At 40.6% G+C, this 25,331-nt stretch overlaps 1 pseudogene; it reads right to left on the bottom strand.

Annotated features, from left to right (window-relative positions):
* Nucleotides 1-18,303: 18,303 nt before the first annotated feature.
* The window catches only part of LOC112607755, a 32,821-nt pseudogene continuing 25,793 nt past the window's right edge, over nucleotides 18,304-25,331 (bottom strand).

Here is a 25,331-nt window from a genome sequence, read left to right as displayed (position 1 = left end):
ATCTGACCCCTGGAAAATTGTGAAGGCAGAAGTAGACTCACTAACTACTCCAGTGCTGGAAAGCAAGAAGTTAGTTGCTTTGGAATGGGCCTGTACTTCCAGTTGTTCAGGGCAACGGATGCCTACGCCAACTGCTCAGGACGGCCCTGGAGGCTGATTCCCTATGACCTTTCAGTAGCCTCGTAAAGAGCTGGCTCACCAGATCTGAGTTCACTCAACAGGAAAACAGGCTAAAACATGACAATTAATCTCAGAAGTTGCTTCTTTCTAATAAAGCCTGTTTCCACCCAGAGATTGTCCATTGCTACAAAGGCATGTAGATGATCCTTGTCTCTATTTTCCTATGAATATGGAATGTATGTGGAAGTGGAGCTCTTCACTATGGGACCACGGCCACACTGAGTCCAGTCCACCCACAATCGGTCCAAGCATCCTTCCTGGAGGACTCACGACAGTAGGAGCTGTCACCTATGCACATTTCTGCTTATTCATTTCTCCCAATAAATGTTATTTTATCTTTGTACCATGTGGCATTGATAAAGTGTATGTATTCATGCTACCTTTGCAAAATGACCACTAAGGAGAAAGAACTAATCTGGTGCCTTTTAAGCCCCAAGAAGGGCTGCCTGGGAGAGCCACAGGATCTTAACAGAAAAAGTCTGTGAGTGCCTCCCGAGTAGAGTCAGTCAAAGGACTAGGGGCTGAGGCGGGAGCAGCAAATCAGAGGAAACTCCAGTTGCCCTGTCATGGAAAACACCATTGAGCATTCCCAACGGAATCCTCTGAATACTGCCACCCCGAACATTGTGAGCTCTAAACACTTATTAGGTCCAGAAAACACCCTCTTACAATACCAGTCATCATGTTCCTAACCCTTTTTACCTCCTCTCCCTCCCCATTCTTAGAGAAAATCATACTTAGCAACATAGATGGAGTGGAAGGTGAGCACAGAGAGAAGAAAAATCACAGTTCCTCCCCTGGTTCCTGCCTGTAGAAGGTTCCATCAAAGGAAGGAGAAAGATTTTAACTTAATTTAAATGCAAATACTTTATAATAACTTAACATAATGTACTTTTAGTTACTGAAATGAGACTGTGTTTTTATTCAATGTCACCAAGATATTTTTATTTCCTGAAAGTAAGAGAAATGTCATGGGAATGCGTACATTTTCAAGTTGGAACAGAAAGTACTTTCCCACTAAATAAATTTAAAGGGAGTAGAAGTCAAGAAAGAATTAGATAAAGAGAAGGAAGGAAAGAAAGAAGTGGAGGAGGGAGGAAGGAAAGAAGGAAAGAAAGAAAGAAGGAAGGTGTTTTCTGATTACATTCTTTGAATCAAGTTTTTCTAGTTTCCCTAAATATTTTACCAATATTTTGCATTACTGATATTCTAAGTTTTACACCCATCAGATCAGAAAAACTTAGAATATCAGATAATGCTAAATATTGGTGCGAATGTAGGAAAATGGAACCCTCCTACTCTGCAGGGAGCATCATCCAGCCACACCCATTTTGGAGAGTAGCCTGAGAGTACTTGTTTGGATATGTGTACGACATATCCCCTACGACCAAACAATCCATGTTCGGTACACCCAGAGGAACATGCACACGGGTCCCAAAGGGGATAATGTACAAGGATGTTCATTGCAGCATTGTTAGGGGTGACCAGCAATTGTTGGGAATGAATAAAAGAGCCTCTCTTCCAGCTTCTACATGGAAGGCACTCAGGGAGTACAGTGATCGAGCTGTTGAATCAGGCAATCTGCAGTATTCACAGAACACGTAAGTCCAGTTTAAACTGGAATTTTTAAGATCACACAAGAATATCTAAAGAATCTTAGCGGACACCTAGAGTCCATGTCAGCTCTAACTGGACACTGACAAGGTCCCATATATTTTCTCCAAATGGCAAACTCTTATACTACGACCTTTTAAAAATGTTAATGCCAATAATATAATCAATGACTTGGTTTACTTTCCATATAGGTTCTGCATTCTCTGTTCAATTTTTAATTTTTAAATTTTTTTTCAGAGATGGACTTTTGCTTTGCCACCTAGGCTGGAGTGCAGTGGCACCATCTCGGCTCACTGCAACCTCTGCCTCCTGGGTTCAAGAGATTCTCCTGCCTCAGCCCTCTGAGTAGCTGGGATTACAGGCACCTGCCACCAAGCCCAACTAATTTTTGTATTATTAGTAGAGATGGGGTTTCTCCATGTTGGCCAAGCTAGTCTCAAACTTCTGACCTCAAGTGATCTGCCTGCCTTGGCCTTCCAAAGTGCTGGGATTGCAGGCGTGAGCCACCGCGGCCAGCTTCTGCTCATTTTGAAGAGTTGTATTGTCTATATTTTCAGAGCACACTGCTACTATGTATTACACATTACACCATTTCCCTTATAAGCATCTTTTCTTTTTTTTTTTTTTTTAAGACGGAGTCTCACTCTGTTGCCCAGGCTGGAGTACAGTGATGTGATCTCGGCTCACTGCAATCTCCACCTCCTGGGTTCAAGCGATTCTCCTGCCTCAGCCTCCCGAGTAGCTGGGACTACAGGTGTACACCACCACGCCCGGCTAATTTTTGTATTTTTAGTAAAGACTGGGTTTCTCCATGTTGGCTAGGCTGGTCTCCAACTCCTGACCTCAGGTGATCTGCCTGCCTCAGCCCCCCAAAGTGCTGAGATTACAGGTATAAGCCACTGTGCCTGGCTTCAGTCACTGCATAATTTTGCTTTATTAATAGTTCTACAGAAAGGGCACACTTAAGTCTCACCCCAGGCTTTATTTCAATGCTTCCCTTCTTTTTCTTTGTCTGAAACACATTAATCCCCAGGTTTCTCAGGAGGGATCGTTGAAATAGTTTCTAAGTTTGTTGTATATTCTTCAATATTTGCAGTGGACTATTTTATTTTGACTTACGTGAAATTCACATAATACAAAATTAATCATTTTAAAGTGAACAATTCAGTGGCATTTAGTATATTCACAATGTCGTTCAACTACCACATCTATCCAGTTCCAAAACATTTTCATTAACCCCAGAGGAAACTCTGTCTCCAGAGTTATTCCCACAGCTCCTAGCAACCAGCAATCTGCTTTCTATTTCTGTGAATATTCTGGATATTTCACATAAATGGAACATACAGTATGTGATTTTTGTGTGTCTGGCTTCTTTCACTTAGCATAATGTTTTTGTGGTTCATCCATGTTGTAGTATCCACGTATCAGTCCTTCGTTCCTTTAATGATATTTCATTGCATAGCTATATCACATTTTGTTTATCCATCTGTTGATGAATCTGTTGCTCATTTTTAAGTGAAATGAGGTTTCACGTAATAGTGACAGGGAGGATGTATTAGTCCATTTCCACGCTACTGATAAAGGCATACCTGAAACTGGGTAATTTATAAAGAAAAAGAGATTTATTTATTTATTTATTTACTGAGATGGAGTTTCACTTTTGTTGCCCAGGCTGGAGTGCAGTGGCGCGATCTCAGCTCACTGCAACCTCCGCCTCCCGGGTTCAAGCGATTCTCCTGCCTCAGCCTCCTGAGTAACTGGGATTACAGGCATGTGCCACTACACCCGGCTAATTTTGTTTGTATTTTTAGTAGAGACGGGGTTTCCCCATGTTGGTCAGGCTGGTTTTGAACTCCCAGCCTCAGGTGTTCTGCCCACCTTGGCCTCCCAAAGGGCTGGGATTACAGGCATGAGCCATTGCAACCTGCCAGTTTATTATAGACTCACAGTTCCATGTGGCTGGGGATGCCTCACAATTGTGGCAGAAGGAAAAGGAATGTCTTACATGGTGGCAGACAAAGGAAAAATGAAAACCAAGCGAAAGGGGTTTTCCCCTCATAAAACCATCAGATCTCACGAGACGTATTCACCACCATGAGAACAGTATGGGGGAAATGGCCCCATGATTCAATTAACTTCCACCAGGTCCCTCCCACAACACATGGGAATTATGGGAGCTACGATTTAAGATGAGATTTGGGTGGGGACACAACCAAACCATATTAGAGGGATAGGCCAGGTCAGATCCTCTGTCTTCTCAGCTCTACAGTTTGCTCTTTTGATGTTGTCATAAAGCGATCACAAATATGACCTCATACTTTCTGATATCTGTCTCCTCCGTTGCTCTCCCCAACTTTTTACATTTGCCTTGTATGGGTTTCCCATTACCACTGTTAATACCTTAACACAAAGCTAATGTTAAAACAATAGAAACTTATTCTCTTACCATTTGGAGCCCAGAAGTCAAAGTAAGTCCTATGGAGCTAAAAAATCAAGGCGTCTACAGGGCCATACTCCTGCTGGAGGCCCCAGGGGAGAATCTGTTCCCTTGCCTTTTCCATTGAGTATGTTGAGGTGTTGACTGCAACTGGGTGACTGAGAACCACTGCTTAAGTTTGCAGTAATTAAAACTGAAAAAATCTGAAGGTATAATCTACCAATGGATTTTTTCTCCTTTCACAAAGACATTTGAGACCTTTTGCTTTTTTTGTAAAGTTAAAAATCTGCAATAGAGGCAGTCCCTATTTCCAGGTCATATTTGACGTGCATTTCTCACCAAGTAATTTCAAAACTTCTTAAAATCCTTGTCTCCTGGGAATTTCAGTACTGAATTTAGTGACATGGTGTCTATTCTGTCTAAAAAATGCGCCTTTTGAGGCATGAGCCACAGTATCTATTTTTTCTACCTAATAGCATGTAAGAGCAATAAATCACTTAAGGTTTTGTAAGTGATTTCTTAAGATGACCACGTGATTTATCATCCAAACTAAGACATGCTTGAGAATGAAAGGCACTCACTTCATAATTATTACAAGGATGGTTGATGATAATTAGGACTATCTGAGGCAAACTGGTATGACAGTTAACTTACTTATCCATAATTAACTAATCCAGACAGGATAACTGTTGAGCCTACTGACAAGTGATATGATTCCAGGGTTAGATTGTCCGCAGTTCCCTACTTTCTTCTGAAAGTATAATGGAATTGGGAACAGCTGATTTTCCTGTGAGGCACCCAGAGAGAGAGAGAAACAATTGCCTTGTGATTTAAGTGCAGATATTGCTTTCCCCTCAATAAATTGTTTTTCTGGGAAATGTAAATTACCAAATTTCAGAAGTAAAAATCAGAATGTACCAATAATCAATACACCAATATCAATTTTTATAAAGGCAGAGATAGTTAAAAAAAAATTCACGCCATCCCTGACATAAATGCCCCAAGTACAGCTTTTTTAAAATTAAATAACTAAAAATTAGAAGTTCTGCTTTATTTTTAAATATTTTTATTTAAAAACATGATATTGATTAATTATAATTTATATGTTTTCCTTTAATTTTCTTAGGTGAGGAATAATTTACATTGAGTTAAATATATGAATCTTAAGCCCAAAAATTGAAGCATTTTCATAAATGCATAAACACAATTAACCTTACATGCCACCCATACCCATATTAATATACAAAATATTCCCATCACCCCAGAGAGTTCCTGTGTGCCTCCTTCAGTCAATTCCTGCCTACTCCCAGAAATAGTAGGTTCAGATTTCTATCACAGTAAATTACATTTGCCTCCGCCAGAACTTCATATAAAGGAATCATCTTAGTATACACTTCTTCTTGTTTGGCTGCTTTTACTCAGCATGTTTTTGAGATTCGTCCAGGTTTCTGCATGTGCCAGTAGTTCAATCCTTTCTTACTGATAAGTACTGTTTGATTGTCTGACTATACCACAATTTCCTTATCCTTTCTCCTTTTGGTGGACATTTGGGATTTTTTTCCCCCACAGTTCTTAGCTATTATGAATAAGTCAGCTACAAACATTATTGTACAGTAGTCTGTGGACGTAAGTTTTCATTTCTCTTGAGTAATACCTAAGAATTGGATTGACGTGCTTAGGAAAATATAGTCTGGTGGTTTTCATATCCTGTATTTTGTTTCTGTTTTTTTAGAAAAGGGATCTCACTATGCTGCCCAGGTTAGTCCCAAATTTCTGGCCTCAAGTAACCCTCCCAACTCAGTCTCCCAAACTACTAGGACTATAGATGTGAGCCACTGCATCCTGACAATGTTAGAACATTTTAAAAAATCCAGTCTGTTCATCTTTATCTTACAATTGGAGGGTTTAGCTTTTACATTCAATGTAAGGATGAATGTGGTTGGGCTTAAGTCTACCATTGCTATTTGTTTTCTGTTTGTCTCATGTGTTCTTTGTTCTTCTGTCTCTTTTTCATTTTTTCCTGTCTTCTTTTGAGCTAATCAGTTTTTGTTGTTAGAATTCCATTTGTCACCTCCACTTCATGTATATGTATAGTTGACGCTTGAACAATGTGGGTTTAAGCTGCATTGGTCCACTTATATGTGGATTTTTAAAAATAAATTTATTGGAAAAATTTTTGGAGATTTGCAACAATTTGAAAAAACTTGCAGACAAACTATATAACCTATATACCAAAAAAATTCAGAAAAAGTTAAGTGTCTCACAAATGCACAAAATATATGTAGACACTAGTCTATGTGTTAATCAACTATTTATGTTAATGGTAAGGCTTCTAGTCAACGGTAGGCTATTAGTAGTTAAGTTTTGGGTGAGTCAAAAGTTATGTGCAGATTTTTTACTGCACAGGGGTCGGCACCCCCAATCTTTGAATTGTTCAAGGGTCATCTATAAATATTTATTTTTATTTTTATAATCATTTATTTAGAGATTATAATACGCATCTTTAGCTTACGTCCACCTTCAAATAACATATTTCTTTCTTTTTTTTGAGACAAAGTCTCAATCTGTTGCCCAGGCTGGAGTGCAGTGGTGCGATCTCGGCTCACTGCAACCTCCATCTCCTGAGTTCGAGCGATTCTTGTGCCTCAGCCTCTGGAGTAGCTGGAATTACAGGCATGAGCCATCATGCCCAGTCTTAAATAATATTAAATGACCACAAACAATGTAAGAACCTTACAATTGTATAATTTAATCTTCCTCCCCCTCATCCTTCATCCTCTTATTGTCATGTATTATAAACCCCACAATACATTGTATGTTAAAAGTCCCCATGATATATTGATATGTTCATATTATTTTTACTTTAAAAATCAGTCATCTTTTCTAGAAATGAAAAAAATGTGTGATATCGTTAAATCCAAAATTAAAAGGTTTTTAAAATGTTTTTGTACTTATTTCCTTTTTCTGATATCCTTCATTCCTTATTGCAGATTTGATCTTCCATGTGACCTCACTGTCCTTCAACCTAAAGACTTCCCCTAGCATGTCTTATGGCCCTGGTCTGGGGATAAATTCTTTCCATTTTTGTTTATAAATTTATCTATTTGGCCTTAATTTTTGAAGGATATTTTCACTGTATATGGACTTCTAGGTTCAGCATCTTTTTTTCTTTCAGCATTTAAAAATGCTTTTCCATTGTTTGCTCACCTCCATTCCTCCTGATGAGAAGTCAGCCAAAACTCTTGTCATTATATCCCTGTTTAAGATTCTAGATCTGAGTTGCCACCATTATGCTCAGCCCCCCATCAAATTTGCAAAATTCTTGGCTATTATTTCTTCAAGTATTTTTCCTTCTCCACTCTCCCTTTCCTGTTCCTCTTTGGCTCCAACTACAAATCTATTAGATGATTTGATTATGACCTGTAAGTCTCAAGGATTTGTTCAGTTTTTTCATTCATTTTTCTCTTTACATTTCATTTTAGACACTTTGTATTCAAGTTCCCTGATCATTTCTTCCACTCTTATCAAGTCAGCTATTAAGCCCAACTGATTACATCTTCATTTCTACTATTGTATTTTTTCACTGCTAGCATTTCCATTGCATCTTTTCTGTAGTTTCTATTACTGGAATGAAATTCCCTACCTATATATTGTTCACCTCTCTGCACCTCAATCTTTTAAACATATATACTATTGTTATTTTAAAGTCCTTGTCTGCTAGTTCCAACACCTTTTCCATCTGTGAGTCCACTTTTTTTAACTGTCACATTTTCTTGCTTCTTTGTGTGTCTCAATTACAGCAGCCCTAGCAAACTAATATATTGCCTATTTCTCAATTGATTCAGAACTTTGGGGATGGGGAAGTGTGCTGTTTATTAGGTGCTCTGAAATCCCCCAACTGCGTGGCAAATTGTAGTGTTCCATAAATGTTTGTAGAATGAGAAATTTAACATCTTATTAATAAGAAAAATCTAAAAATATAAATTGCTTTTCTGATATTTGTTCTGAATTTGCTCAACTTAGAGGAGTTTAGACTGTGGCATTAACATTCTTTGTAGCTACTTCTATAGCTGACTGTGATGCCTTGGGAGAGCAGTTTATGCCGCATTAACAAGGGTAAACACAGGTCATGAATCATTGCATGGGAAGATGGGTGGCTGTACTGAACATAGATACATACTCAGATGACTTTCATATTTCCACACACAATATAGCATATCCTACAGGTTAAAATGACAGCCTTGACATCATACTCCCTTGATTCGAATTATGTCTCCAGAACTGAGTGGCCTGGAAAATAGTTTAATATTTTGGTGTCTTAATTTCTTTTTTTGAGACTCTCATGCCCAGGCTGGAGTACAGTGGCATGATCATGGCTCATTGTAGCCTTGACCTCCTGGGCTCAAGTGATCCTCCCACATCAGTCTCCCAAGTATCTGGGACTACAGGTGCATGCTACTTGACCAGGTATTATTATTATTATTATTATTTCTGTAGCGATGGGGTCTCCTTATATTGTCCAAGCTGATCTCAAACTCTTGGGTTCAAGTGATCCTCCCATCTCAACCTCCAAAAATGCTGGGATTACAGGTATGAGCTACCACCCCCAGTAGTATCTTAATTTCTTTACTGAAAGGTGAAATGATATTAGGGCTTTGGTGAGGATGAAATGAGATAGACTACAAAAAACGCTTAGGACATCAAATGGCACATGGTAAGTAATAAATGTCAGCTGTTGGGCTTTTGAGGCATTCAATATACAGCACCTGTCTTTCTTTCCTGAATTCTGAATCATTTCGGGTATAAAATGGTAGAAGCAGCAGATGAAACATCAAAATGACATCTGTATTATTGATAAAGCTAGGTTGGAGAATTTCACTTATTGTGAGAGCAAGAGAGTCCCGAACTCCTTATTCTAGTGGTCCTCAAAATATATTCCAGTATCATCAGCCTCGCCTAGGAACTTGTTAGAAATTGGGGCCCCACCTCAGCTATACTGAATCAGAAACTCCGGCAGTGGGGCCAACGATTTGTGTTTTCACAAGCCCTAACAGTTTGACAACCACCACCTTCTCCATCTCAGTCTGGGACTTGGGAAAAAGCACTGTCAGATCAAAAGCTCTTTCTCATGGTCCAGATGAAGGAAAGAGAGAAGAGGAAGAAACAAACTAGACCATAGCCAAGAATGTTCTAAAACAGACAAAAGATGTCAAGAAAGAACAAGAAGTAATGAGTAGAGGTAGCCCTTGGAGAAATTTTGCTATAAAGAAACAGAAATGGAGTGGTTGATTGAGGGGCATGTAGACTCAATACAAAGATTATAAGTATAATTGGCTGGTTAGTTTCTTCAGGAATTTATATATCTATCATATCACTTAAAGATGACTCCCATGGAGATAATTCTTTTTTTTGAAACAGAGTCTTACTTTGCCGCCCAGGCTGCAGGGCAGTCACGCAATCTGAGCTGTGGGCTCACTGCACCCTCTGCCGTCTGGGTTCAAGCAATTCTCCTGCCTCAGCCTCCCTAGTAGCTGGGATGACAGGTGTGCCCTATCACTTCTGGATAATTTCTGTATTTTTAGTAGAGACGAGGTTTCTCCATGTTGGCCAGGCTGGTCTCAAACTCCTGACCACAAGCGATCCACCCACCTCGGCCTCCCAAAGTGCTAGGATTACAGGTGTGAGCCACTGCGCCTGGCCTATGGAGATAATTCTTATAATTTAGAATATTTGTGGCTGCAGGCTTGGGAATAGAATCATCAAAACAAGAATTCATTTGATTTTAGGAGTGAAAATCATTTAATAAACTAAAGCTTGTTAAAGGCCAGACACTTTACATATATTCATTTAAGATTCACGGAAGTAAGTGTCATTATCTCCATTTTATAGAGATTAAGTAACAGGACCTAAATTGAGAGGAGAAATTTTCAACCAGGCATTCTGGCTTTCATGTACTTATTTTTACTCCTACCAGGTCTTCTCCTATAAAATAGAGCTTAAAAGACTCTTAAATCAAGGTCTGATGCCTAAAAATCTGTGTGTACATCAGCAGAAGGATATAAGTACTGACAGCATTTTCATTCATTGGGGAATTGAGTCAAGATCATTGGGGAATTGTAATATTACTATTACAGAGTCACAAGATCTCAGGTATCAAAAGTCAAATTAAGTGACATTAGCATGACTGGCCAAGGTTTATCTCTGCCACTCATTTTTTCCTTCAGTAAATCCAGAAAGAATCAACGGGCTTACTGGATTGGATAAATGATTTTTTTTAATGCATGGAGCGAGAACAATTCTTTATTCATACTGGAGTGTTGGGTCCTAAATAGGCCCTACCCGGTTAATGAGAGATCTGTGTGTTATGTGTAGGAGAAATCTAGAAAAGCAGCTCCTTCCATGGTAAAACCCTCCTGGGGTGAAGAGTTCATCTGCAGCTCAGCTCTTCTCACCACTGCTCCTAGAGGGGAAAACTGGGAAGGTTGTGCATCGAGAAAAACTCAAAAACAGACTTGATGAAAGGGGAAGCAGTTGGTGAAAGTCATGTTAGGGAAGCGATGACATGAGATCCCAGTTTTTCGTGTTGGACATACTGCTCTACCTCCTTTGAATAACCTTTTTTGTTTGCTTTTTTTGAGATGGAGTCTCACTCTGTTGCCCAGGCTGGAGTGCAGTAGCGCCATCTTGGTTCACCACAACCTCCACCTCCTGGGTTCAAGCAATTCTCCTGCCTCAGCCTCCCGAGTAGCTGGGATTACAGGCACACGCCACCATAGGCCTGGCTAATTTTTGTATTTTTAATAGAGACAGGATTTCACCATGTTGGCCAGGCTGGTCTTGAACTCCTGACCTCAAGTGATCCACCCACCTCGGCCTCCCAAAGTGCTGGGATTATAGGCATGAGCCACCGCACCCGGCTGAATTATCTTACTCAGAGTTTTAACACTACTTAGTGGCCTGAGAGACAAAAACCCAGTTCTTCCTCAGCCACTTTCTAGGGCCTCCAAAATATATATATTTCAGCTATAAGACACTGGGAAAGGAGAGAAAAACTGCCAAATTATCACCCTCCCCATGTCCCCAGTCCTACACCTCTACTAGGGTTGGATGGGTGGGTATATCCGATGGGAACATACCTCAGGGAGCAGATTTTCAGGTTGGGTATGTTTTGAAGCTGGAGAGAATTCAGTCCACTTCTAGTTGAAAATGACAATGATGCCCCCAGCTTGGGTGTTCCTGAAGCTGGTGGGAGTGGGAAAGAAACCATGAAGCACTCTGTTCTTGCCCGTGGCTCCAGGCTGGATTAAGTTCTTGTGGTGATGTCCACAGTGCAGCTCCTCACCCATGACTGGGAAATGGAATTGAAGTGTGGAACAGGGGTAGCCTCAGGGTAGGCAGTGTTAAGGCTACTGGTTTTGAGTCTGACCCTGATTACCCATGTGTCCTTGGATATGTTTGTGATAATGTTGGTTTACGTAGGTGCAGGTAGCCTTTCGTTTTCCTCAGGGCCATGAAACTCCCTCCCAGAGAGGGGATATATGGAAGCTTCCCCGCAAGAGAGGGGATTTCTGGGAGCCCCAGAAATTGCTGCTTTTAGTCAGATAAGGGAAGGTCTGAGAATGCTTCTTTTTGCGTTTGTTGGATTTCAAATATTTTCTGCTTAAAATAATCTTCATACAAACTCTGGGGTTCTGAGTAGGTCTCCTCAACATGCTAAAAAGCCAAGATGGCAAGAAAAAAGAGATGTATAACCAAATATAAGAAACAGAAGAGATAGAAATAAATACGACATGGTAAAAGATGAGTATAAGTTTAAAATGTTAAAATCAAAGATAAGTAAAAGGCAGAATAAAATAAACTGCTTATATAATAAAATAAAACAGTAAAAACTAGACAATATACAAAGCAACAACATTGAAAGTCAATAAACTAAATGAACATAGGAATAATAAAATAATAATTAAACCAACAGGTCCAGCTATGAGCATGTGTAAAAAAGGGAAAAAATTAGAGTGTGGAACAGTGCCAAGGGAATATGATAGGGAGCAGGGATAAAAAGCTTGTTGCTGGCCAGGAGCAGTGGCTCATGCCTGTAATCTTAGCACTTTGGGAGGCCTAGGTGGGTGGATCACTTGAGGTGAGGAGTTCGCCACCAGCCTGGCCAACATGGTGAAACCCCATCTCTACTAAAAATACAAAAAATTAGCCGGGTGTGATGGAGCACACCTGTAGTCCCAGCTACTGGGGATGCTGAGGTGGGAGAATCGCTTGAACCCAGGAGGCAGGTGGAGGTTGCAGTGAGTTGAGATAGCGCCACTACACTCCAGCTTGGGCAACAGAGTGAGACTCTGTTTCCAAAAAAAAAAAAAAAACTTGTTGCTTTGGAACAACCAGCAGTTCCAGTGTCTTCCATTCCACGTTCTTTTGGAGTATAGGGTCACTGAAGGAAAAAGCCTAGGATTTAGAGCTTTGGGGCATAGAAAAGCAGCCGTAAGCCTGTGTGGTGTTGTGTACCTGCAGTCCCAATGACTCGGGAGGCTGAGATAGGAGAATCCCTTGAGTCTAGAAGTCAGTCGGGGCATCATAGTGAGACCCTATCTCTAAAAAGAGACAAGAAAAGCAGCTATTCATCCAGACAGTTCCTTGAAGGGGTAAGAAAAACTAGCTGTAGTTTAATCGTAATTTCCCTCTTGATGCATTACATTGACGTTTTTCTGGCTTGGTTAATGGATGCCAGCATGTTATACAGAGCAATAGGCCAGATCAGAGTTGGTATTATTATTCTTTAGGTATGCAAATGCACCATCTACTTTTAGAAGTGAGACAAGTTGGAATGGGAACAAAACTTTCACAGAAATAGTGAAAAAAAGGTTCAATTGGAAGTTTATCTTGAATCATAAAATTAAGGAATGTAAAAACTTTATCTTAGTCGGATAAAATTAAGATTATAATTTCAACTAAGTGTCAAATCACAGAATAAATAAAGAATAAAACAAGTATCGATTTTTGCAGGATAGTAGGAGATGCCATTCTTCATAATTGACATTTGCAGCACAAGTATTTTTGCAAAAATGCTTAAAAGACGTCATCAGATTTCTCAAGAGGCCTATCTTAATCCTTTGATAGTTAACTCCTTTTTGAAGCTCCTCTCATGTCTTAATCATCCTCATTATATTTTTTCCCTCATTTATTAAGTGACCTAGATACTCCAGATCATGTGGTATCTCCTCTTTCTCGCTCTCTGTCTTTTTTTTTTTTTTTTTTTTTTTTTGAGACGACGTCTCACTCTTGTCCTCTAGGCTGGAGTGCAATGGCGTGATCTCAGCTCACTGCAACCTCCTCCTCCCAGGTTCAAGCGATTATCTTGCCTCAGCCTCCTGAGTAGCTGGGATTACAGGCAGCTGCCACCACTCCTGGCTAATTTTTGTATTTTTAGTAGAGACGGGGTTTCACCATGTTGGCCAGGCTGGTCTCAAACTCTCGACCTGAGGTGATCTGCCCATCTCGGCCTCCCAAAGTGCTGGGATTACAGGCATGAGCCACCGCACCCAACTTCTCACTCCTTTTTTTAAATCAGTTTTGCTTCCCTTCACAACCTTGTTACTTCAGGAGTTAAATAACAAGTATTCAGAAAATACTTCTGGTAAATAGTGAATGTTCAGAAAATATTCTGGACAATAGCACGTGTGTTTCTATTTTTGACTGTACGCCAAGTTCACATATATAGTGGGAATAAATGGATATGTTTTGCAAATGGATGTGTGTCTGAGACCTGGGAAAGATCAGCTACTGCCAACTCTTGTTATTGTTAAGTAACTTGTATCCCAACTTAAAATCAAACCAGAAAGCAGGCAAAGGCACTCACATTTGCACAAAGGGTATCTAATGAGGCTACAGTAATTAAAATTGACTAGGCCGGGTGCGGTGGCTCATGCCTGTAATCGTAGCACTTTGGAAGGCCGAGGCGGGCACAAGGTCATGAGATTGAGACCATCCTGGCTAACACGGTGAAACCCCGTTTCTACTAAAAATTACAAAAAGTTAGCCGGGCGTGGTGGCGGGCGCCTGTAGTCCCAGCTACTCGGGAGGCTGAGGCAGGAGAATGGCGTGAACCCGGGAGGCGGAGCTTGTAGTGAGCCAAGATCTCACCACTGCACTCCAGCCTGGGTGAGAGTGCGAGACTCCATCTCAAAAAAAAAAAAAAAAAAAATTGACTAGTAAAATAGGAAATAGAAGTTAGCAATTCCTTCTTCTTCTTTAAATCCTCAGTGACCCCCAATAAAGATGTCAGACTGTAGCATCCTGGAGCAGGTGCTAAATTTGTCCATATTTTTTCATGACAAATTAATTTCTACAGTCCTAAGTATTTTATTGTAAATGTGACAGTTTTTCAAGTAAGCAAGGTTTGGGGCACCAACCAGCTATAAGGAAGAAGGCATTGTGCTAGTGCTGCAGAGTTCTTTTGCATATACCGTTTCTCTTGGAGTAAATAAAGATTTTGTGCGCATGGCTGCCTCCCATGCATTATTTCAGTTTCTGCTCAAATATCACCTCCTCAAACACTTTCTTTGACCAGCTCATATTACACTCCTACATCACTGTCTATTATATCACCCTGTCCCACTGCCTTATCACTATTGGAAATTATCTTGTTCATTTGATTGATTGGTTATTTCCTGAATGTAATGTCCAAGAATGTAATGGCCACGAAGACTAGGACTGTGCCCGTCTTGTTCACAGCCATACCCCCAATGCCTAAAGCAGTGCACCTGGCGCATATCGAATTTTCTGAACAAATTAATAAATTATGAAGTTCCTAAGAGATAGTCAGCTAAATTAATTCATGGGAGACTGAGTGAGTCTGAAAGTTTTATTGAAATATTTGCATTAAAATGTTAATTTGCACAATATTTATAGAACGCAATGCAAACATCAGAGATGTGATCTTCTCTAACCCAAGATTCCATTATTCAAATATGTTTCATCAGCTCTTGACATAGTGTCCTTGCATGGGATGGCTAAATTTGGAATAAATACCAACATTTGCATGCAAATCCATCATTCTCCCTGCCTATTTCTTAGAAATTTATACGCTATCCAAAGGTAGGGAGACTAGACAGAAAATACGTGGCTTGAATGAGAATTGCTTCAGCTGGAGGCAATTGTAATCGTTGAAGTCAATAGAAGTTACACATTCATCTTACTCTAGAAATGGAATTCTCTTTTCAATGCTCATCTTTGACAGGGCAACCCATATGACTAAGACAAATGTATATGTCTAAGAATACTGAAATCATTCTATGGTAAAAATCAGTTTCATTTTTGGTAATTAATATTTCTGTTCTTAGCATGCATTGTAAATTTAGTATATATGATAAATTGAGCTGTCAAAAATATTTCTCTGGCCAGGCATGATGGCTCATGCCTGCAATCCCAGCATTTTGGGAGGCTGAGGCGGGTGGATCACTTGAGGTCAGGAGTTTCAGACCAGCCTGGCCAAGATGGTGAAACCCCGTCTCTACTAAAAACACAAAAATTAGCCAGTCTATAGTGGCACATGCCCGTAATCCCAGCTACTTGGGAGGCTGAGGCAGGAGAATCTCTTGAGCCTGGGAGGCGGAAGTTGTGGTGAGCTGAGATCGCACCACTGCACTCCAGTTGGCGGCGACAGAGTGAGACGCTGTCTCAAGGAAAAAAAAAAATCCTGTTTTTAAAAACACTTCAATCACTAAGAAATAAAGAAAAATATTATTGCTCATAGTTCGTAGCCATCTCTTATACCTTCCTGATCGAAGGTAGAGGTAGCATAAATTAATGAAAGCAATACCCCATTCCTTAGTTTGTTCATTAGTTCCAGCTTCTCTTCACTAAATCCATTATTGAGCAACCAATGAAATCATTCGGTTTATATTTTACCATTTGTTAAAATTAGTCTAGGTTGGTTTCCAACTAGAAAGGTACCTGGGTATCTTTCCCATCTTGATTTTCTGCCTCAAACTTCCAAAAGAAAAGAAAGGTTTCTATACACACTGTATTCACGGAACCAATGTTTCCCCACCTGCATCCCAGGCCTCTGTTTAGAATTCAAGAACTGCGTTACCACTGTGTTGGAGAAGATCATAGGACTGTGTCGAGGTTTGTTTCTAGGGATAAAGCTACATCCCTTTGGGTGTATTCTTAGGTCAGCTAATTTATATCCTTGCCTTCAATCTTATTGCCTTAGGGTTGACACTACCGTAAAAGTCAGGAAAGAAATCCTGGCTTAGAACTAGGAGTTCTATTCTACATTCAATGTTCAAAAACTCTTCTGTTGGTGGTTGACTCACCAACATCCATTCAACCCCAGAAAATAGTCTAAATCAATTTTAGTAATTCTATTTCTCTCCCACATTGGAATGATGAAGAATATTCCTGGGCTGCCAGTGGCAGAATTGTGCTACTGAATCCACCAAGCCTGAAGCCTGCTCTGCCTCTTGGAGTTTGATTTGGTGAAATAATGAACTTGTTTATTGTCTAAGCCAGTTTGAGTCAGTTTTTGTTACATACAACAGAAAGTACCCTAACTCATGCAGCTCCTCTAGGAAAGAAGTCCACTGTCATGATTCAAATTCACTAAGAAGGACATCAGAGTTCTGGTTCAGGGAGCATCTTCATCTCAATTCTCTGAGACCAGTGCCCTCTGAGCCTCAGATGAACCAGTTTGTAACTTTTTGAAGTACACTCTACCTTTACTATGGCCCCTGGGGTTTCTAAAAGCTATTACTAGTTTTACTTGTTATTCATGCTTTGGAACAACTCATTGAGTTTCTCCAGGGGTTCAAAGGTGCAGTGTGTTCCACTGTGGCATTTTCTTTAAAAAGTCATGTCTAGGCCAGGCGCGGTGGCTCACGCCTGTAATCCTAGCACTTTGGGAGGCCAAGGAAGGCAAATTACAAGATCAGGAGTTTGAGAACAGCCTGGCCAACATAGTGAAACCCCATCTCTACTAAAAATACAAAAATTAGCCAGGAGTGGTGGCACGTGCCTGCAGTCCGAGCTACTTTGGGAGGCTGAGGCAGGAGAATTGCTTGAACCTGGGAGATGGAGGTTGTAGTGAGCCAAGACTGCGCCGTTACACTCCAGCCTGGGTAACAGAGCGAGACTCTGTCTCAAAAAAAAAAAAGTGATGTTAGCAGCTTCAGTGCCCGCAGATGGATGAGGTACTGGATTATCATACCTTTTCTAACCTAAGTCTGCAGACTTGCATATTATTTATAGTTGACTCTCTGTCCCCATAAACAAATGGAAATGAGATATGCGCTCACTTCTGAGATTGTCACATCTAGTTTGATAAGCAGACCTAAGGTATTTGAATTTATTTATTTATTTATTTATTTATTTATTTATTTATTTATTTATTTATTTATTTATTTATTTATTTTTGAGAGACCCGTCTTGGCTTCCCAAAGTGCTGGGGTTACAGGCATGAGCTACCGTGCACAGCCAGGTATTTGAATTTAAGCAAGGCATCTAACAAGGACTCTTATGCCAACTCAAGACTTCTCAAGGCCTCTCATGGACAAGTTGGAGGAATCTGAACTGGCTACACAGGCAAATTTATTTATGTTTAAAACTGCATGCCTTCAGAATGTTGATTCATGGATCAAGGTCAATTTAGAAAAAGTTCTCCAAAGCCTGCTCTGAAGCACGGTCATCAGATATGTTCTATTCAATGTTTTTATCAATGAATAAGATGAAAACATAGAAAGCATGCTCTTTGTATCATTTCCCTATGATTTGAAGTGGAAGAAAGTGACAATATGATGGTTCACTTAAGCAAAGTCTGAAAATAATTTAACAAGCTGGATCAATGGGCCAACTGTACAAGGAGCTGTTTTCATAAATGATATAAAAATATGGTGAAGATTATGTAAAAAAATTTTTTTAAACTAGGGATATATAAATAGAAAAATTGGTATCCATATTCCTATATCTGATGGACTATCATATGAAATGAGAGAGAGAGACATTGTCTATGTCTCAATAAAGTATGTCTAAGATAATTTTTTTTGGCTCAGTAATGAAGGGATTCTTTAACATTTGAAGACAAAGGAAAAGAAAATAATTACCTGAAAAAAGAAAAAAGAAAAGAATTACCTGAAGCCAGGTGCAGTGACAGCTTCTTGGGAGGCTGAGGTGGTATTGATTGAGCCCAGGAATTTGAGTCTAGCTTGGGCAACATAGTGAGACCCCATCTAAACAAAATTATCTGAATTAGGATATAGTGATAAGTGAGATTGCTATGGTTTATAAATTCAAACCAAATCTGATGGTCTGTAGATAGTTTTGTTTTACAGATAACTTGGAGGAGATGAAATCTAAACTTTCTTTCCATGGGGTTTATTTTTTTTAAACTAGCCTGTCATTCTTTGTGTTTTAATGGTAGCATTTAGTTGCTTTACATTTGCTATAATTATTGACATATTTGGTTTTACATCTACCAAATTATTATGTGATGTATTCTTGTTCTGCCTGTTCTATGCTCCTTTGTCTCTCCATTCTTGTCTCTTTTATATTGATCTTTTTTCTTTTCTTTCCTTTATTTTTCATTTTTTGGCAAAGTCTCGCTTTGCTGGCCAGGCTGGAGTGTGGTGGTGTGATCAGGTGATTCTCCTGCCTCAGCCGCCCAAGTAGCTAGGACTACAGGCACCTGCTATCACACCTAGCTAATTTTTGTATTTTTAGTAGAGATGGGATTTCACCATGTTGGCCAGGCTGCTCTCGAACTCCTGGCCTCAAGTGATCGGCCCACCTCGGCCTCCCAAAGTGCTGGGATTATGGATGTGAATCACTATGCCCAGCCGATAACTGATATTTTTAACAATTCTACTTTTAATCTCTATTTGCTAGGACATTATACAGCTTTTACTCTTCCTTTAGTGGTTGCCTTAGAGACTATAGCATGCAGAATTTTAGCAAGCATTAGACTTCACAAAGTCTAATGTCAACTGGTATTTTTACCCTTTTCCAGTAGGAGGCTTTTAAGCCCTGTAACTCCATACACCTCCCTCCCAAATTATATACTGTTGTGGTCTTATATCTATAAATATTTTAAACTGCACAATACATTATTTTTGTTTTATACAGTTAAAAAATTATTTAGAGTTACTAGTTGCTATGCTCTAATGTGTCCCTGATAATTTGTGTTGAAAACTCAATCCTCAATTCAACAGTCTTGGAAAGTGGGGCTTTTGGGGAAGAGGTAGGTGAATGGATTCATGGGTTGGTGGGAGTAGGTTCACTCTCTCTTGCCCTTCCATCTTCTGCCATGTGAGGGCGCAGCATGAAGGCTCTCAGCCCCTTGATCCTGAACTTCTCAGCCACCAGAATTATGAGGAAATAAATTTCTGTTCTTTATAAATTACCCAGTCTGAGATATTCTGTTACAGCAGCACAAATGAACGAAGACCCTAGCATAATTATTATTTTTATTGCTTCGAGTTTCTTCCTCTATTTCTGGCCTTCTGCATGGGCTCATTTTCCTTTTACCTGAACACCTTTTAATACTTGTAGTATGGGCTTGCTGGGGATGAATTCTCACTCTATTTTTTCTTGAAAAAATATTTATTTCTCATTCATTCCTAAAGAGTATTTTCAATATTTGTAGATGTTTGCTAAGTCACTATGGCAGCTATTTTCCTTCAGTGTATTGAAAATGCCATGTTATTGTCTGCTGGCTTCCATTGCTTCTACTGAGAAGTAAGCTATCATTTCAGTTGTTGTTCCTTTTAGGATGATCTGTCTTTTTTCCTCCGGCTGCCTTTTTTGTTTTAGACTAATTAGAGATCTGAAGTGATTTTGCCTTTATTTCCTTCACTTTAAGCCAATTATGAAATTTCACAGTGATTTCTGAGGTAGAGGCAGAAGGAAGGCGGTGTTAAGAATCATCGGGATGGCAGAGCACGGTGGCTAACGCCTGTAATCCCAGCACTTTGGGAGGCCAAGGCAGGTGGACCATGAGGTCAGGAGTTCAAGATCAGCCTGGCCAAGATGGTGAAACCCCCTCTGTACTAAAAATACAAAAAATTAGCCGAGTGTGGTGATGCGGGCCTGTAGTCCCAGCTACTCAGGAGTCTGAGGCAGGAGAATCTCTTGAACCCGGAAGGTGGAGGTTGCAGTGAGCCAAGATCGCACCACTGCACTCCAGCCTAGGGGACAGAGTGAGACTCCGTCTCAAAAAAAAAAAAAAAAAAAAAGAATCATCGAATCATCCGGGCTGTGGCCCAGTTGGCCCACGGAGTGCAGGCAGGGTGGGCCTTCACTGGGGCAGCTGCAGGGGACAGACTGCCCTGCCGGCAGGTAGGTGATGTTCCGAGAGTGTAAAAACTGGTAGGCGATGTCCTCCTCAGCTTCCAGCTTGCACAGCTCGATCAGGGCGTCCCCTGCGGTGGCCAGTGAGTTGGTGATCCGCTCAACGGCCTTGCAGTCGCTCTCAGCAGGGTGATGGCCGCCTTTTTCTGCTGCTCAGCCTTTTCCACCACTAATCTGGCCCTCTCTGCTTCCTGCTGAGCCACTGTTTGGCTTCCACCTATGAATTCCTTCCCGAGGGTCAGATGTGTCAAGGACGCGTCGTCCAGAATGAGCCCGAAGGAGGCTGCTCTCTCCATAAGGTCATCACTCAGCTGCCTGGAGATCAACTCTCTCTGGGTAATTAGTTCTCCACCTTCAAAGCGAGCCACCACTGACTTGAGGATCTCGGTCGTGATGGACGGCAGCACACGCTCATCTTCGTCCTCTCCGATGCGGGTGAGGATGCGAGGAAGCTGGCTAGCCACGGGCCGGAAGATGATGCTCAGTGTGACGTTGACATTCTGTAAATCTTTGCTACCAGTGATGACTGGCACATTACGTGGTTGAGAACGGCAGTCAAAGATCACTGGTTTCTGTAACCACGGGGTGAGAAAGTGAGTCCCTTTCCCTACCTCAATGGCCTGTACTCCACGGAATCGGTCAAAGACGACAGCTCTGTGCCCAGCATCCACGTTATATATAAGGCAGAGTTCACCACGCCTCCTTCAACAGCTAAGGCCAGGCCAAACTTGTCGATGGACTCAAACATTTTGGCAGCTATGTTTTCTTCTGCTGGACCCTCTCACACCTGCTTCCACCCTGACGTTCACACGAATTCCCCAGCCACATATACCGCGCGTGCACCGTGCAACTCCTCCTCTGCCTGCTCTCCTTCCCTGGTTGCTTTCTGGTTGCTTTTTTTTTTTTTTGAGACGGAGTCTCGCTCTGTCGCCCAGGCTGGAGTGCAGTGGCGCCATCTCGGCTCACTGCAAGCTCCGCCTCCCGGATTCACGCCATTCTCCTGCCTCAGCCTCCCAAGTAGCTGGGACTACAGGCGCCCGCCACCACGCCCAGCTAATTTTTTGTATTTTTAGTAAAGACGAGGTTTCACTGTGTTAGCCAGGATGGTCTCGATCTCCTGACCTCGTGATCCGCCCTCCTCGGCCTCCCAAAGTGCTGGGATTGCAGATGTGGGCCACCGCCGCCCGGTCCCCTCGCTGCTTTTTAAGAGTTTCTGTCTTCCTTGGATTTTCAGCCGTTTTACTCCAATGTGCCTAGGTGAAAACCTTTCCCTATCCTGCTTTGGGCTTGTAGGGCTTCTGGAATTGGTTGGACTGATGTCTGTACAAGATTTACTTTTGTGTTACCCCAGATCTATGTGCTAACCTTATTGACACAGATTCATATCTGCCCTCTGTGGTGGCTGTTCTCTGATCCTTGTCACACTTGAGCACAACCTGTGGCTTATCTCACACACTTGCTATGTGCTTTCATGTCCTGCCCTGGGACTTTCCCAGTGGGCTGAGGCACTCAGTGCTCACGTGTACACAACCTTGAAGTGTGGGAGGTATCACGCCATGTAGTGGGTTCTAACCAATGGGAGAGGAAAAGTCCTGGACATTTGTCTCTCCCTTCCTTCTCAGAACCAGATTGTTGAAGTAACAGTGGCTGACATACCTTTTCTGATGATGGGTTGCAAGACGAGGTAATAGACTTGCAATGAGTGTATGCCCACGTTAGTATAACACATACTGTATCTGTACTGCATCCTTCTCTATCTCACATCATTTTACCCCACTCTTGTGCTTGTGGGAATACACTTACCAGTAAAGTAAACATGTAAGCTTTTGCCTCAAGCTCTGCTTTTTAGAGGATCTGGGCTATGACAATGTTTTTAGTCAGTTTGGAAATTTTTCAGCTATAAGCTCCTCAAATACTTATTCTGACCCACTTCCTCTTTCCTTTTTTTTTCTGGAACTCCAGTGAAATGCATGTTAGTTTTTTTTCCTTCACCACATCCTCTAGGTTTATTATTCTCTCTCATGTAATTCTTATCTGTTTGTCTCTCCATGCTTCATTCTGTTTTTTTTTTTTCTCTCTGCTCTTATAGTAATTCTCCTTTAAATCTGATGTCAAACCTAACCGCTAAATTCTTAGTTTCAGTTATATTTTTTAATGTTCGAATATGTCTGGGTACTTTTAAAAAAATTGTCTATGTTATTTCGGTACAGTTTCAACTGTATTTTCTATCTTAGATTTGATTACTTGGCTATAGTAAACATAGTTATTTTAATATCTGGATCTGTTAGTTCCAATATTCAGAACCCCTACAGATCTAGGTGTATTACTTACGGTTTCTTTCAGTCTTCATATTATCTTGTCACCTCATGTGCTTGGGTACACAAGAGTGTGTGTTGGACATTTTATTTGAAAGATTGTTCACACAATTTGAGCCCTAGGAGATACCTCTCCCCAGAAAATATTTTCATGTGTTTTGATCAGGTCCCTATGAGCACTGTCATCTTGGCTGACCTCAATCTGATTTCAGAGACTAGACTTCCAGATCACTGGAAGCTGGGCTGTGGTCTGAGGAAGGGCTGCTTTTCTTCTAGTTCTCCCTACAGTTGGGGTACTGTCATTTAGATAAAAGTGTGTGTGTGTGGGGGGGTGTGGGGATTGTGCTAATAGGACATTTCCCTTAGTGGGACCTGGACTCCAACTTTTGTACCCCTTTTACATTACAACTGTCAAAAGAACCACTCCTTCTTTTAGCTAGAAAATGCCCTAGAGGTAAATAACCCCAGTTGCCAGGATTCCGATCTTCTAGATTTTGCTAAAATCTAAATTAAATGAAGAACACATTGTCAAATTATGTGCCAGCAGCGTCAAGCTGGCAATAGTTCTTTTCTGTACTGATAAAGAAATATGATAAATATTTTTATACTTTAGAAATACAGAGATGATCCTAAAAGAAGCTACCGCATTGCATCTTCAACTCAACATTATGTCCAGAACTACAATTTATCAAGTAAGAAAACGTATCCAGTAAGAAAAATAATCAAAAGTACAGATTATGTTGGAGGTTATTTTCGAAGGACATAATAATAATTTCTGATATGTGCTTCACAATGACGCTGGTCAAATAATACTTCCTGGAAAACTTTCCATTAATAGACGACAAAGCATAGATAACATTAACTCAAATTCACATGAATATCTGTCTCACAAAGAAAACAAGATGGGTAACTCTTGTGAAAGTTTACAATGTAATGGCCAGGCGCGGTGGCTAAGGCCTGCAATCTGGGAGGCTGAGATGGGTGAGTCACCTGAGGAGCACTTTGGGAGGCTAAGATGGGTGGATCACCTGCGGTCGGGGGATTGAGACCAGCCTGGCCAACATGGTGAAACCCTGTCTCTACTAAAAATGCAAAAATTCGTCAGGCGTGGTGGTGCACGTCTGTAATCCCAGATACTTGGGGGGCTGAGGCAAAAGAATTGCTTGAACCCAGAAGGCGGAGGTTGCAGTGAGCTGAGATCATGCCACTGTACTCCAGCCTGGGCTACAGAGCGAGACTGTGTCTCAAAAAAAAAAAAAAAAAAGTTTGCAGTTTAACATTTTACCAAAGGATATTCTTTGAATTTGATTTATGATACAAAGCAAAATCCTTCTGTTGCTGTGGGCGAGATGGTACATCACTTTTATTGTAGTGATCTATCTATTAAGATAGATCCTTAGTTAATTACAAGGACACAAATTAATTAGCATTTTTTATAAAAACAGCCTGTGGAGATTGAATGTACTTGCAGTTATGGAGAAAAGACATCAGGATATTACCTACTAACAGTGAAATCAAGAAGTTATAGCATTTTTTTCTCTAGTCTTCCATTTTTGTTGTTAGAAGACCTAAATCTGCATATGATCTCTTATTACTTGAGCTTCAAATTTGCTTTCTCTTAAATACATAATGTACAGTTTCAATACTTACGCAATAAAATTTTTGATGCATTCCTTTCAGACTACAATATATACAACATTTTATCAGTATTACCGCTATATAGAGGCTTATCATAGTCCACAATATTGCTAATATGCCTTATACAATTTTCTGAAAGGCTACCAGCCCATGTAACTCAGCTCCTTCTCTCCCACTGCTGAAATGTGGTAGTTTCTATTTGAATGTGAATATGCAAATCCTAGACAAGTTCTAATTGACAAGAACATCGATAGCATATTCGTTGTCAATAAGAGCACACACTACTCCTCTATTGATTAAGGTGAAATCTAGAGTCAAGAACTTCCAAAGGACCATGGCCCTAGTGGCCACTGTATCAGTACTGAGCAGATTTTAGAGATGTAGCCGAGGCATTGCCAGATTGTTCCAAAAAGGCCAGCGCGGTCCTCAATCCTTGAATAGAATGTAAAACTCCATTTGATGAAAACTTACTATTCTATTCTTCCAAACTGTAGTGTTTCATTTATGTAATGGAAGCTGTGAACCTTTCCAATATGGAGAGTTGGGAGATGACTTGTGTTGGAAGTACTATAACATACATGTGTAAGATGAACATATAATTTCTCATCCAAACTAGGATACTTCTGAAGCAGAAGGTACTGTTAGTATTTATACTATACTGAGATATAAGGTACAAACTGAAATTTGACAAGAGCAAATAGTAGCGTGCAGACTCGAACCAGACTCACCCTACCTATAATGCAAGAAATAGACCAAATGCACGGTAAACACAGGCAAGCATAGTTTCCACAAATAGA

Source organism: Theropithecus gelada, chromosome 15, assembly GCF_003255815.1.
Source record: "Theropithecus gelada isolate Dixy chromosome 15, Tgel_1.0, whole genome shotgun sequence".
NCBI lineage: Eukaryota > Metazoa > Chordata > Mammalia > Primates > Cercopithecidae > Theropithecus > Theropithecus gelada.
Note: the sequence above shows the minus strand (reverse complement) of the source record. Positions and strands in the feature narration are given on the sequence as shown.